Here is an 11,987-nt window from a genome sequence, read left to right as displayed (position 1 = left end):
GCGCCAGGCCAATATATCTATTTTTAACATCCCTAGGGATGTAAGTCCTATCCAAAAGTTCCTTTAACCTTTTCAGGAAGCCGGGCGTATGCATACGCCCTCCATCCCGAGTCCTTAAGGACGTACGTGGGAATTCTGGTCCCCGCCACTAGCGGGGGTTAAGGACCAGACCGGGATGCCTGCTGAAATCATTCAGCAGGCAACCAGGCACATCGCCGTGGGGGGTTCTGAGACCCTCCCATGTTGGCGATCGCAGAAAATCGCATGTCAATTCAGACATGCGATTTTCTGCTATTCCGGGCTGGTTGGGTCTCTGGTGACCCGATCACCCAGAAAATAGGGATGATTGGAGCTGTCAGTGACAGCCCCGATCATCCTGAGGGATAGGAGCAAGGTCGCAGTGCTGCGATCTACTCCTATCCCCTGCCATTGGTCAGAACTGATTCTGACCAATGGCAGCGCAGGACAGTGGGTTGCAACCCCCGTTTTGCCCACCCCTGGATGTCGGGCAGAACGGGGGGAGAAGATGGAGGCTGGTACCTGACCAGAAGATGCCGTGGGGGCCAACGATCGTCACTGGAGACAGCAGAGATCATGGCGCAGGTAGGGAAACGAAGGGTGGTGGGGGGGGGGGGGGGGGTGGAGGAAGGGGGCAGTAAGCGATATTTACTGCTGCCCTTCCTAGTAGGTGCCAAACTGCAACTCCCAGTATGCCCAGACAGCCAAAGGTAGTTTTGTAACATCTGGAGGGTCACAGTTTGGAGACCACTGTAATAGTGGTGCCCAAACGGTAGCCCTCCAGATGTTGCCAAACTACAACTCTCAGCATGCCTAGACTGCCCAGGCATGCTGGGAGTTGTAGTTATGTAACATCTGTCCCTTTAGATTTTGCAATTTTCATGAAATGTTGAAAATTGCTGCTCTAATTTGAAGCCCTCTAATTTTTTCAAAAAGGAAAAATATGTCCATTTTATGATGCCAACATAAAGTAGACATTGTATTTGTGAATAAAAATAAAATGTATTTGGAATATCCATTTTCCTTACAAGCAGAGAGCTTCAAAAGTTAGAAAAATGCAAAATTTGCAAAATTTTCATGAAATTTTGGGATTTTTCACCAAAAAAGGATGCAAGTAATCGCTAAATTTATCGCTAAAATAAAGTAGAATATGTCACGAAAAAACAATGTCAGAATCAGAATATTCTGTAAAAGTGTTTTAGAGTTATTAATGCGTAAAGCGACAGTGGTCAGAATTGCGATAAAGGGCTGCGTCCTTAAGGGGTTAAGACACAAATTAGTATTGAGCATTGAACACCGCAGCCCTCCAATCAGTGGGTTACCAAGATCAGCCCTCCCCTCCCCTCCCCCATCTAATGTTCATGGTCTTTTCAAAACTTATAATGTAAAAAAGTTATAATAAAAAAATAAATGTTTCTATATGTTCCCCATAAGGACCTGTGATGATGTCACTATCATGTGACCATCATGTGACTGTGCAGGATAGATGTAATAGTGGTTGAAGGACCTGTGTGATGCTGTGAAGGAGGCGGGGCTGAGCTGAGCTGGAGTGGAGGCAGCATGTCACCCCAGTAGTAAGGTGATTACATGAGGAGGAGGTTTGTTACAGTGTGTCACCACAGTAGTAAGGAGATTACATGGGGAGGGGGTTTGTTACAGTGTGTCGCCCCAGTAGTAAGGAGATTACATGTGGAGGAGGTTTGTTACAGTGTGTCACCCCAGTAGTTAGGAGATTACATGAGGAGGAGGTTTGTTACAGTGTGTCATCCCAGTAGTAAGGAAATTACATAAGGAGGTTTTTTTTTTTTACAGTGCGTCATCCCAGTAGTAAGGAAATTACATGAGTAGGTTTGTTACTGTGTGTCAACCCAGTAGTAAGGAGATTACATGAGGAGGAGGTTTGTTACTGTGTGTCACCCCAGTAGTAAGGAGATTACATGAGGAGGAGGTTTGTTATAGTGTGTCACACCAGTAGTAAGGGGATTACATGAGCAGGAGGTTTGTCACAGTGTGTAATCCCAGTAGAAAGGAAATTACACGAGGAGGGTTTGTTACAGTATTTCACCCCAGTAGTAAGAAGTTTACATGAGGAGGTTTGTTACTAATGTTGATGGTCTTTTCAAAACTTATAATGTAAAAAAACTTACATTTTAAAAAATTATAATAAAAAAAAAATGTTTCTATATGTTCCTCATTAGGACCTGTGATGATGTCACTATCATGTGACTGTGCAGGATAGATGTAATAGTGGTTGAAGGACCTGTGTGATGCTGTGGAGGAGGCGGGGCTGAGCTGAGCTGGAGTGGAGGCCGCATGTCACCCCAGTAGTAAGGTGATCACATGAGGAGGAGGTTTGTTACAGTGTGTCACCACAGTAGTAAGGAGATTACATGGGGAGGGGGTTTGTTACAGTGTGTCGCCCCAGTAGTAAGGGGATTACATGAGGAGGAGGTTTGTTACAGTGTGTCAACCCAGTAGTTAGGAGATTACATGAGGAGGAGGTTTGTTACAGTGTGTCACCCCAGTAGTAAGGAGATTACATGAGGAGGAGGATTGTTACAGTGTGTCAACCCAGTAGTTAGGAGATTACATGAGGAGGAGGTTTGTTACAGTGTGTCACCCCAGTAGTAAGGAGATTACATGAGGAGGAGGATTGTTACAGTGTGTCACCACAGTAGTAAGGAGATTACATGGGGAAGGGGTTTGTTACAGTGTGTCGCCCCAGTAGTAAGGAGATTACATGAGGAGGAGGTTTGTTACAGTGTGTCAACCCAGTAGTTAGGAGATTACATGAGGAGAAGGTTTGTTACAGTGTGTCACCCCAGTAGTAAGGAGATTACATGAGGAGGAGGATTGTTACAGTGTGTCACCCCAGTAGTAAGGAGATTACATGAGGAGTAAGTTTGTTACGGTGTGTCACCCCTGTATTAAGGTGATTACATGAGGAGGAGGTTTGTTACAGTGTGTCACCACAGTAGTAAGGAGATTACATGGGGAGGGGGTTTGTTACAGTGTATCCCCAGTAGTAAGGAGATTACATGAGGAGGAGGTTTGTTACAGTGTGTCAACCCAGTAGTTAGGAGATTACATGAGGAGGAGGTTTGTTACAGTGTGTCATCCCAGTAGTAAGGAAATTACATAAGGAGTTTTTTTTTTTTTTACAGTGCGTCATCCCAGTAGTAAGGAAATTACATGAGTAGGTTTGTTACAGTGTGTCAACCCAGTAGTAAGGAGATTACATGAGGAGGAGGTTTGTTACAGTGTGTCACCCCAGTAGTAAGGAGATTACATGAGGAGGAGGTTTGTTATAGTGTGTCACCCCAGTAGTAAGGTGATTACATGAGCAGGAGGTTTGTCACAGTGTATAATCCCAGTAGAAAGGAAATTACACGAGGAGGGTTTGTTACAGTATTTCACCCCAGTAGTATGGAGGTTACATGAGTAGGAGGTCTGTTACAGTGTGTCACCCCAGTAGTAAGAAGATTACATGAGGAGTTTTTTTTTTTTTTTTTTTTACAGTTTGTCACCACAGTAGTAAGGAGATTACATGGGGAGGGGGTTTGTTACAGTGTGTCGCCCCAGTAGTAAGGAGATTACATGAGGAGGAGGTTTGTTACAGTGTGTCACCCCAGTAGTAAGGAGATTATATGAGGGGGAGGATTGTTACGGTGTGTCACCCCAGTATTAAGGTGATTACATGGGGAGGAGGTTTGTTACAGTGTGTCATCCCAGTAGTAAGGAAATTACATAAGGAGTTTTTTTTTTTACAGTGTGTCATCCCAGTAGTAAGGAAATTACATGAGTAGGTTTGTTACAGTGTGTCAACCCAGTAGTAAGGAGATTACATCAGGAGGAGGTTTGTTACAGTGTGTCACCCCAGTAGTAAGGAGATTACATGAGGAGGAGGTTTGTTATAGAGTGTCACCACAGTAGTAAGGTGATTACATGAGCAGGAGGTTTGTCACAGTGTGTAATCCCAGTAGTAAGGAAATTACACGAGGAGGGTTTGTTACAGTGTTTCACCCCAGTAGTATGGAGGTTACATGAGTAGGAGGTCTGTTACAGTGTGTCACCCCAGTAGTAAGAAGATTACATGAGGAGGTTTTTTTTTTACAATGTGTCATCCCAGTAGTAAGGAGTTTACATGAGGAGGGGGTTTGTTACAGTGTGTCACCACAGTAGTAAGGAGATTACATAAGGAGGGGGTTTGTTACAGTGTGTCACCCCAGTAGTAAGGAGATTACATGAGGAGCGGGTTTGTTACAGTATGTCACCACAGTAGTAAGATGATTACATGAGGAGGAGGTTTGTTACAGTGTGTCATCCCAGTAGTAAGGAGATTACAAGAGGAGGGGGTTTGTTACAGCGTGTCACCCCAGTAGTAAGGAGATTACAAGAGGAGGAGGTTTGTTACAGTGTGTAAGCCCAGTAGTAAGGAGATTACATAAGTAGGTTTGTTACAGTGTGTCACCCCATTAGTAAGGAGATTACAAGAGGAGGGGGTTTGTTACAGTGTGTCACCCCTGTAGTAAGGAGATTACATGAGGAGGGGGTTTGTTACAGTGTGTCACCACAGTAGTAAGGAGATTACATGATGAAGAGGTTTGTTACAGTGTGTCATCCCAGTAGTAAGGAGATTACATGAGGAGGAGGTTTGTTATAGTGTGTCACCCCAGTAGTAAGGAGATTACATGAGTAGGAGGTTTGTTACAGTGTCACCTCAGTAGTAAGGAGATTACATGGGGAGGAGGTTTGTTATAGTGTGTCACCCCAGTAGTAAGGAGATTACATGAGGAGGAGGTTTGTTACAGTGTGTCACCCCAGTAGTAAGGAGATTACATGAGGAGGAGGTTTGTTACAATGTGTCACCCCAGTAGAAAGGCGATTACATGAGGAGGAGGTTTGTTAAAGTGGTGCTGTTGACCATAGCAACCAATCAGATTCCTTCTTTCTTTTTTCAAAGGCCTTTTTTTTTTAAATGAAAGAAACGATCTGATTGGTTACTATGGGCAACTGCTCCACTCCTCCTCTACACAGGTTTTGATAAATCTCTTCCGGTTTTTTTTTTCATGAAATCTTGGAGTTTTTTCTTCCCAAAAAAAAAACGCCAAAGAAACAAAACGCCTATAAAACGCCTGTGTCTCTAAAGGGTTTATATCTTGTGATTACATGGAGAACACTATGATTACATCCTAATAAAGACGCTCGGCGCAGACAATGAGGCTCTTGTATTTCTAAGATAACCTTATGTTCCCTGCTGGTGACCACGGAGGCTTAAAAGCCATTATAGAACACGTCAGTCCGCCATGGAATTTACCAAAACTCAATTAAAATCTTTAGTAAAAAATTTTAGGGGATCATTTATGAACACACACGACTTTGTTTTTGTTTTTTTAGTCTGTGTGGCGCACTAGTGTACACCAGGTGCGGCTTATCCTCCTTTATTAGGGGGGTCTGAGCTTTTTGATAAACATAGGGGAAAAAAGAAAATGTACAAAAAATTTGGGAGCTCAACGTAAAAAAGAGGGAAAACCTATACCGAGGATACTGCGTTGCACATACCCATGTGCCAAGAAAGAGTACGAATAGTATAAAAAGGGGAGGCAGTCCTGCTAGGCTAGGTCAGAGTAAAATAGATATGGTAAAAAATTTTGAAAGAAGAGAAAGAGAAAGAGAAAACGAGTCTAAACTAGCATAAAATAATGACATTTATTTAGAAAATGATGTGAGGTCTGCGGCAGGGCCCTTGTCGCAGACTGGTCACTAGATAAAAATGGTTACAATGGTATAAAATGCTAAAAATATAAAATATGCACAGTGGTATTGCACTTCAACAATTGGACAATGAGACAATGAAAGTGGGGCAATGGGACAGTGCAAACAGTATCTGTTTAGTTATACTGTAAAGTCATATTATAAGAGCCAGGATTAATCCAGATGAAAGTGCATAGCAAAAAATTTAATAATCCAATAGGACAATTTTCAGTGGCTCTGGAGCCTCCCAGATTGTGGCCCACTATAAACGTTTTTAGGTGCAGAAATACAGGTGATGCCTCCTCTACCCCGACGGCACGGGGACTGAATGCAAGAGGGCAATCGCTGCCGGCTACAGTGTGCACAGTCAGGTGAGTGCAGCTGTGCTTGCGATCCGGATACACGTCCCTCTGTCCCGGCGGCACGGGAGAAATGTAGGAGGGGTGATATGATCCGGTGCTGGGGGTTGGAGATGATGGCTGGGAAGCAGCGTGTGGCAGGGCTGTGAAGCCTAGCGATCATAGCAGCGTATGGCAGCACTGGAGGTATCCTCTCTACCCCGACGGCACGGGGAGCAGGTGAGAGAGTAGGTGAGAGCCAGCAATGTGGTAATAGTTGTCTCAGATGATGTGCAGGGTTGTCTTAATGCCAGACGCGTTTCGGGGAGCTGTGTCCCCTTTTTCAATGGTGGAGGTTCAGAAACACTGTAGTAAACAGTAGAAAAAAGAAAATGCCAAAGAAGCAAAAGGCCTATAAAAATACACAATGGGGGAGATTTCTGAAAACCTGTGCTGAAGAAAAGTTGGCCAGTTGCCCATAGCAACCAATCAGATCGCTTCTTTCAGTTTTCAGAGGCCTTGTTAAAAAATGAAAGAAGCGATTTGATTGGTTGCTATGGGCGACTGCTACACTTTTCCTCTTCACAGGTTTTGATAAATCTCCCCCATTGTTTGTTGGAAAAAAAAAATTGCCACAAAGACAGAGTCTTAAGAGTAAAAAACGGAGGTGGCAGTTTTTTGTGTTTTATTGTCTTTTTCATTTTTTTTAGCAGGGGAGCTTGGGAGCAAAAAAAGCTCTAAACAAAAATTGCGTCTCAACACAAGTTGTGTGGCATTTTTCACAATCCACAATGCTTTATTTTTGGCTTCATTTCTGTCCACAAAAACTACAACTATCCAGCAAAAACAGCCATGCACAATATGTTAATAATCTTTCTGGATTGCAGCCAATCAGAGAGCAGCACTGCCCAAATAGAACTCCCAGGAGGAGCAGCGTGTCACACATGTGATGTCATAACCACTGTCCACCAGAGAGCAGCACTGAGCAGAAATAACACGGCTCCTGCTCATTCTCCATCAGTGAGTGGCCGATGCTGGACACTGTAGGAACCAGGGAATGCAGATTCATACACAGGATTGGGTAGTGTCGTTCCATGTACATTTCTATAATAAACATGGAAATCATCTTTCTTTGCTTTTGTTTTTCTATCTTAGATGCAGTATTTCCAGGATGTGGAGTCACATTTCCAGACTTACAGCAAGAAGTTGGATGAAGACATAACCTCTGGAATCACGCACATACACAGACACTTTGCCCAAATTATAGAGATAACCTCCTTTAGTATGCCCAGAGGAAGGGCAATACAGTAGCCATGGATTCCCTACAGGTTTCCTCCCCTCTGGAGGTTTTTCCTGTCCTGAGTATTAGTTACTGTACGCTCTTTGTGAGTGATGGGAGGTTACAAAAAACCCCTACACAAACATTGTAATAAATAATAAATAAAGTTTCCCCTTTTTTAACCTTTCTTTGACTTGTTCGACTCATTTATTTTATTTCTGTGTATGAAAAATAGTGTTAGCAAAATGTGGATGACATGAGTTTTTTTTTCCTAATGTCCTGCGCGATCTGCATAGTTCGTTGTAGAGAGAGGCAGTTGATGCTGGGTGGTACAGTTGCCAAGGCAACGAGGGCGGACTGGCCATCGGGGACACTGGGCATTTGCCTGGTGGGCCAGACCATCAGTGTCAGGATTCGTTATAAATGTTTGATTGCAGGGGGTCTGACCGCTGGGACCCGGCAATGTCGGCTTGTACTTGTGTCGTCGACCTCATTAAGAGAGATACATGGAGGGGGCCTGTCAGGCACGGCGTCATGCTGCAGCCAACATGCCTCCTGCATGGGAAGAGACACGGCAGAGCCGGGGCCCCATACAGGAGATTGCGGGGTGTTTTATTTATATATATATATATATATATATACACATACATACAGCAACAGGAGAATACAGCAGCACACTGTTAGCACAAAGATATAGATGAAACATGAGTATATAGATAAAACATGAGTATATAGATAGAACATGAAAAGCTATACAGCTGTAATGCAATAAATGAAGATATGAAACTATGAAATTATGAGGTACTTAGCTTGCAAATTTGGCGCCAAATAGTGTGGACCGTCCCACCACAGTAAGGTGACCTCATTCTGGGACAGACCCTACACTGTGAATAGTACAGCAGGCATTGCAAGGTCTGAAACATCCAAGGCACCTAATATACACCTAATAGAGGTGGGTGGGGTGAAGGAGCCAACATGGAGGTGTGTGTGTATATATATATATATATATATATATATATATATATATATATATATATACACCGCTGCAGATCTCCTTTAGGAGCTCTAAAAGCAGCAACCACTGGCCGCAGCCTTTAACCCCTTAAGGACTGAGCCCTTTTTCACCTTAAGGACCAGAGCATTTTTTGAACATCTGACCACTGTCACTTTAAACATTAATAACTCTGGAATGCTTTTACTTATCATTCTGATTCTGAGATTGTTTTTTCGTGACATATTCTACTTTAACATAGTGGTAACATTTTGTGGTAACTTGCATCCTTTCTTGGTGAAAAATCCCAAAATTTGATCAAAAAAATGACAATTTTGCATTTTTCTAACTTTGAAGCTCTCTGCTTGTAAGTAAAATGGATATTCCAAATAATTTTTTTTTGGTTCACATATACAATATGTCTACTTTATGTTTCCATCATAAAATGTATGAGTTTTTACTTTTGGAAGACACCAGAGGATTTCAAAGTTCAGCAGCAATTTTGAAATTTTTCACAAAATTTTCAAACTCACTATTTTTCAGTGACCAGTTCCGTTTTGAAGTGGATTTGAAGGGTCTTCATATTAGAAATACCCCACAAATGACCCCATTATAAAAACTGCACCGCCCAAAGTATTCAAAATGACATTCAGTAAATGCTTTAACCCTTTAGGTGTTTCACAGGAATAGCAGCAAAGTGAAGGAGAAGATTCAAAATCTTCATTTTTTACACTCGCATTTTCTTGTAGACCCAATTTTTTAATTTTTGCAAGGGGTAAAAAGGAGAAAATTTTTACTTGTATTTGAAACCCAATTTCTCTCAAGTAAGGACATACCTCATATGTCCATGTAAAGTGTTCGGCGGGCGTAGTAGAGGGCTCAGAAGGGAGGGAGCGACAAATGGTTTTTGGGGGGCATGTCACCTTTAGGAAGCCCCTATGGTGCCAGAACAGCAAAAAAAAAAAAAAACCCACATTGCACACTATTTTGGAAACTAGACCCCTGGGGGAACATAACAAGGGGTAAAGTGAACCTTAATACCCAACAGGTGATTCACGACTTTTGTATATGTAAAAAAATATATATATTTTTACCTAAAATGCTTGGTTTCCCAAAAATGTTACATTTTTAAAAAGGGTAATAGCAGAAACCCCCCCCCCCCAAAATTTGAAGCCCAATTTCTCCCGATTCAGAAAACACCCCATATGGGGGTGAAAAGTGCTCTGCTGGCGCACTACAGGTCTCAGAAGAGAAGGAGTCACATTTGGCTTTTTGAAAGCAAATTTTGCTCTGGGGGCATGTCGCATTTAGGAAGCCCCTATGGTGCCAGAATAGCAAAAAAAAAAAAACAACACATTGCATACCATTTTGGAAACTAGACCCCTCAGGGAACGTAACAAGGGGTAAAGTGAACATTAATACCCTACAGGTGATTCACAACTTTTGACTATGTAAAAAAAAATGCTTTACATTTAGGTAAAAAATGCATTTACCTAAAATGCTTGGTTTCCCAAAAATTTTACATTTTTAAAAAGGGTAATAGCAGAAAATACCCCCCAAAATTTGTAACACAATTTCTCCCGAGTACGGCAATGCCCCATATGTGACCCTAAACTGTTGCCTTGAAATACAACAGGGCTCCAAAGTGAGAGCGCCATGCGCATTTGAGGCCTAAATTAGGGATTTGCATAGTGGTGGACATAGGGGTATTCTACGCCAGTGATTCCCAAACAGGGGGCCTCCAGCTGTTGTGAAACTCCCAGCATGCCTGGACAGTGAGTGGCTATCTAGCAATACTGGGAGTAGTTGTTTTGCAACAGCTGGAGGCTCCGTTTTGGAAACAGTGGCGTACCAGACATTTTTCATTTTTATTGGGGAGGGGGGCTGTGTAGGGGTATGTTCATATGTAGTGTTTTTTACTTTTTATTTTATTTTGTGTTAGTGTAGTGTAATGTAGTGTTTTTAGGGTACAGTCACACGGGCGGGGGTTCACAGTAGTTTCTCGTAGTTTGAGCTGCGGCAGGAAAATTTGCCGCAGCTCAAACTTGCTGCCGGATACTTACTGTAAACCTCCGCCCATGTGAGTGTACCCTGTACGTTCACATTGGGGGGGGGGGGGGGAAATACCTCCAGCTGTTGCAAAACTACAACTCCCAGCATGTACGGTCTATCAGTGCATGCTGGGAGTTGTAGTTTTGCAACAGCTGGAGGCACACTGGTTGTGAAACACAGAGTTTGGTAACAAACTCAGTGTTTTGCAACCAGTGTGCCTTCAGCTGTTGCAAAAGCTACAATCCCCAGCATGTACGGACAGCGGAAGGGCATGCTGGGACTTGTAGTTATGCAACAGCTGGAGGCCTACTACTTTGGCTGGGGATTGTATTTATGCAACAGCTGGAGACACACTGGTTTGCTACTTAACTCAGTGTTTCCCAACCAGTGTGCCTCCAGCTGTTGCAAAACTACAACTCCCAGCATGCACTGATAGACCGTACATGCTGGGAGTTGTAGTCACCGACAGCCAATGGGCATGCTGGGAGTTGTAGTTATGCAACCAGCAGATGCACCACTACAACTCCCAGCATGCACTTTAGCTGATTGTGCAAGCTTGGAGTTGTAGTTATACAACAGCTGAAGGTACACTTTTCCATAGAAAAAATGTGCCTCCAGCTGTTGCAAAACTATAAGTCCCAGCATGCCCATAATGGAATGCTGGGAGTTGTGGTGGTCTGCCTCCTGCTGTTGCATAACTACAGCTCCCAGCATGCCCTTTTTGCATGCTGGGAGCTGTTGCTAAGCAACAGCAGGAGGCTGTCACTCACCAACTGCTGCTCCACGCCGCCGCTGCAGGTCAGTCCCTCGCCGCCGCCGCCGCTCCTGGGGCCCCGATCCCAACAGGGACGCCGGGGATCGGGGTCCCCAGCTCCCGGGGTCTTCTTCCCGCACCCGCTCACGTCCTCCGGAAGAGGGGTGGGGCGGGTTGAGGGAGTGACACCCGCAGCAGGTGGCCTGATTGGTCGGCCGGGAAACCGGTTGACGAATCAGGTCGATTGTGAGGTGGCACCAGTGCCACCTCCCCCCTGCTGGCTATGACTGTTCTCTGACGGCCCAGATCAGCCAGTAATTCCGGGTCACCAGGTCACTGGAGACCCGATTGACCCGGAATCCGTCACAGATCGCTTGACTAAATTGTCCAGCGATCTGCGGCCATCGCCGTCATGGGGGGGACATAATGACCCTCCTGGGCGATATGCTGGGATGCCTGCTGAACGATTTCAGCAGGCATCCGACACCGGCTCCCCTCCGGCTAGCGGCGGGGGCCGCAAATGCGCAGGGCGTATCCATACGCCCTGTGTCCTTAAGGACTTGGAAACGGGGGCGTATGGATACGCCCTGTGTCCTTAAGGGGTTAAAGCAACAACCGCTGCCCACAGATCTGAACGCGGCGACTGGCAGACGCAGGTCTTAAAGCAGCAATCGCTGGTCCCCGCCAGGGGCAGACAACAGAGGGGGTCTGCGGCTGCCATCATCCCATTTTTTTACACACTTCAGTCGGGCCAGATAGCGTGCCCCCGCTGCCAGTGACAGATTAGGCTGGTGACCACTG

The 11,987-nt window shown here is 44.4% G+C and overlaps 1 long non-coding RNA gene across 1 annotated transcript; it reads left to right on the top strand.

Moving 5' to 3' along the window:
• Positions 1 to 1,542: 1,542 nt before the first annotated feature.
• Positions 1,543 to 7,577, top strand: LOC130307485 (uncharacterized). Its single transcript, XR_008856668.1, has 2 exons — positions 1,543 to 1,597; positions 7,266 to 7,577. It is a non-coding gene; the product is annotated as an uncharacterized LOC130307485 (long non-coding RNA).
• Positions 7,578 to 11,987: the final 4,410 nt, after the last annotated feature.

This window comes from Hyla sarda, chromosome 1 (assembly GCF_029499605.1).
Source record: "Hyla sarda isolate aHylSar1 chromosome 1, aHylSar1.hap1, whole genome shotgun sequence".
NCBI classification, from domain to species: Eukaryota; Metazoa; Chordata; class Amphibia; order Anura; family Hylidae; genus Hyla; species Hyla sarda.
This window is presented reverse-complemented; position numbering and strand designations above follow the sequence as displayed.